The sequence below is a fragment of the Molossus molossus genome, unplaced genomic scaffold (assembly GCF_014108415.1).
Source record: "Molossus molossus isolate mMolMol1 unplaced genomic scaffold, mMolMol1.p scaffold_m16_p_6, whole genome shotgun sequence".
NCBI lineage: Eukaryota > Metazoa > Chordata > Mammalia > Chiroptera > Molossidae > Molossus > Molossus molossus.
The window spans coordinates 70,748,154-70,752,092 of NW_023425399.1; the positions used below are offsets into that span (position 1 = coordinate 70,748,154).

General features: G+C 42.3%; 1 pseudogene; it reads right to left on the minus strand.

Annotated features, from left to right (window-relative positions):
• Positions 1–339: 339 nt before the first annotated feature.
• Positions 340–1,695, minus strand: LOC118619241 (annotated as a pseudogene).
• Between the last annotated feature and the right edge of the window lie 2,244 nt (positions 1,696–3,939).

Here is a 3,939-nt window from a genome sequence, read left to right on the forward strand (position 1 = left end):
GTAATTATTATTATTATTATTATTGGGTAACATTTAGCTTTATTATAACAAACTTAGTATATTTCCTTGCCAAAAAGATAAATCTAAATGCTTGACCTTGGTGTATACCTTAAAGAGCTAGCCTTCAAATTACCTTAGAAGAAAAATTTGGCCTATTTAATGAAAATGCACAGACGCTCACAACCACATTTATTATAAAAATATTATCACTTGGAAGTTTCCCTCTTTCCAGATTGAAGGTTTGCTCTGAGGCACTGTTCTTTCTGTTTTCATCAATTCCCCTCAACATGGCAGGAATCCCAGCTCTCTGGATGCTCTCGGGCCAAAGCATGACTGAGTTCAACCATCAACCCAACCCAGTCCTCCACAGGAGTCATGAAGTAGCAAGCAGAAACCGGGTCTATTCTTTCCATTCAGATGGTTCTGGAGCTGGCCCAGCGGGGAAGGAGGCTTCAGAACTCCCCCAGCTGCAGCACTGCCCAGTTTGCTGTGGAACTTACACTTCACCTTTTTTTTCACAAACTTCGTTCTGGAAGCATTGGGATTTAACCGTCTCTTCCCAGCTCCCAAAGCGTTGTCTTGGACCTGCAGGATTGCTGACTGGCTGGAGATGTCGTTCTCTGCAAAGGGAGATATCCTAGTTACGTAGTCAGGTGCAAACACATCTGTTTTCTGCCAGGCCTTGCGGGAGAGTCGGAGCTGAGGGAAGCTCTGGTCCTCAGGGGGCATATTTGCCCCCTTTGGGAGTGGGTAGTGAATACTGGAGGCTCCGAAGATTCAGCATCTTGGGGTTGCGAGAACAATGCATACGCAGGGTTCCGTTGTCTCTGACAGTCACAGACACTTTCTTCAGGGTCTTGTTTCCACAATGTGAACAGAACACGCGGTTCATGTCAGAGGTTGTCCCGAAACAGCTGTAGCAGCGTAGTATGTAGGTCCAGGCCTCTCGGATCAGCATGCCATTCACCACCAGCACGTGCAACCCCATTTGAAGCAAGATATTCTAAATGGCAAAGTCTGTAGTCACACAGCCAACCCGCACATCCTTTGGGATGGTGCACTGTTCAAAATCCCACTGGATTTGCTTGATGTTGCTGGGGGTTATCCACCCACCACCATCATCACGATCTTCATCTTTCCTTTGTTCAAATCCATTCTCTTCCTTCTCCTCACTTGCAACATCCTCAGCTTTGTCAATCAGCAGCTCCTGCAGGTCACGATCAATATCAGGCAAAGGGTTTCTCCAGAACATGAGGGAACTGAATTCTAGATCCTCAGGCTCACTGGCTGGGTATTCACGTTCCACTGTTTCTTGTGGGGTTTGGGCTTTGAGGGCAGATGGAAATGTCAAGAGGAGTTTTGGGGTGCTGAACTGATGAGCTCACTTTAACCTATTCTGGTTCTTGTTTTAAGAAACAAACTCTGCTTCCAACTGGTAGGTAAGTGGCAGTTCTTGGATATCGGTGGCAGAGAGGGTGGGATAGTCTCCAGTTTTCTTTGAAAACTCAGTCACCAGCTGCACGTATTCTGGGAAGGGCTCTTTGAAAGGCAGCTTGTAGGGCAGGATGGAGAGTCGCCTGTGCGTGGCCTTGTCTCGAATTTCGCTGACCACATCCCGGATGGTGTAGATGTTCTGCAGAGCCGCATCCCGCAGGAAAGCCTGGCATCTGCCACAACGTGCTCCACGGGCGCCATCTTGGCTAAACAAGCCAGGAATGCGCTTGCGCCCGCCTCTGCGGCCCACTCCGCACCTCTGGGAGCCTGGAAGAGCAGCCGCAACTTCGTGACGCCCCCTGGCGGCCACGGCCGGAACTCCCAGCTCAGGCTATGTGTGCACATTTACCCAGTGGTCAGACCTTGTGAGGGGATACCTGAGGGAATATGCATCGGCCTCCAAGCTTTAGCTCGGCTCTTTTTTAACCATGAAATGTAAAAGCTGTATATATTATCATTGTTAAAAGTCAGTCAATACAGATAACCCAATTTAATGGTTACAAGCCTATAAGATAGGTACTATTTTACAGTCACAGGATAGCTACTCAAGACAAATTACAGTCATCATGGCTAAGTAAGTGGTTGTAACAAGATTAACACCCAGAGAAAACCACTGGGAGCCTCTTTCCTAACCATTATGCGATAGCAGTGATTTTCAACCTGTTTCATCTCATGGCACAAACAAATTACTAAAATTCTGCAGCACACCAAAAGATAGATATTTTTGCCCATCTGACAAAAAATAAATAGGTATAATTTTTATTCATGCACACCAGATGACTATTATTGTGTTGGCTGTTGTCATTTTTTTAATTTGACAATCTAAGGGAAAAGAGGTCAGTGCCCCTGACTAAATAATCATGCATTACATGTTTTAAAAAGTCTTTTGGCCTTGCGGTGTGGCACAGTGTTTGAGTGTGGACCTCATGCACCAAAAACTCACGGGTTCAATTCCTGGTTAGGGCACATGCCCAAGTTGTGGGCCAAATCCCCAGTGAGGGGCATGTAGGAGGCAACCAATCGATGTTCTCTCTCAAAGATGTTTCTATCTCTCTCCCTCCCCCCCCTCTCAAACCAATAAAGAAAAAATAAAAATAAAATGTTTTTCAGGCCCTGGCCGGTTTAGTTCAGTGGTTAGAGCATCAGCCCAAGGACTAAAGAGTCTCGGGTTTGAGTCCAGTCAAGGGCACATACTTTTGCTGCAGTTTGTCCCTGGCCCTTGTCGGGGTTGTGCTGAAGGCAACCAGTCGATGTGTCCCTCTCACGTTGATGTTTCTCTTTCAGTAGAAGTAATTATTAAACAAATTTTTTAGATATGTTTGAATATGCCTTTATTCTCAACTCATCCTTCATTGATATTTTGGTTAGATATAGAATTCTAGATTGCACATAATTTTATCTTATAATTTTGAAGGTATTGTCTTCTGTGCTTCTAGCGTTGCTATTGAGAAGTGTGATCAAATTTGATTATTGATCCTTTATGTGTAACTGATTTTTATTACTCTCTGGAAGTTTTGAGAGCAGTCGCTGTCTCAGAATTCTGATATCTTCCGATGACATACCTTAGAGTAGGTTTATTTTTATCCACTGTTCTGGGTTCTCATGGATTCTTTCAATGTAAAAACATATCTTTCAGTTTTGGAAAATGTTCTGTTTTCTCTGTTCTTTCTTTTTGGAAAGATGTCTGTTGGACCTCTTGGACTTAGCCTCAAATATTTTTTATCTTTTCTTTCTTATATTTCATATCTTTGTTTTCTTTGTTCTTTCTGAGAAATATACTCAGTGAAATATATCTGAGAGATATACTTTATCAGTGAAATATTCTGCTGAGTTTTTCTTTCCTACTATAATTTTTTTAATTCTCAAAGCTCTTTTTCTTTTGCTTTCTGAAAGTTTCTTTTCTGCAATATTATATTTATGATTCACTGATGTAAAATCTTATTTCTTTTAAAATTGATGATAATTTAAAAATGTTCTTTTTCTTGAATAGGCTCTGTTTCCTTTAACTTCCTTTATCTCTTTTTGTGTTGTCTGTCTGCTAAAACTAAGAATTTAATTTCCAATGTCTTGACTGTAAATTAATATTTATATGTGGTCTACTACAAAGCTGATTGCATGCACAGGGCATGTTAACCATGGACTCCACAAAGGCTGAGCATATTTGGTTGATTCATTGATGATACAGTCAAATATCAATATTTTCAGTTTATTTGTTGTAGGTTGGTCAGATTCTACAGATATAGATTTTCCAGTCTCTTGCCAGTGTTCTGTGAGCCAAGTAAGGAAATGAGGTGAGGGTTCAACATTCAGTCTCCTTCAATATTGTATTCCTTTAACTCTCCTTCAGTATGAGTACCCCTCACCTCAACTGTACTTGGTGTCCCAGTCTAGAGAATCTCTATTTTCCCATTCCATGGGATGAAGGGGTGGCAACCACTCAGCAGT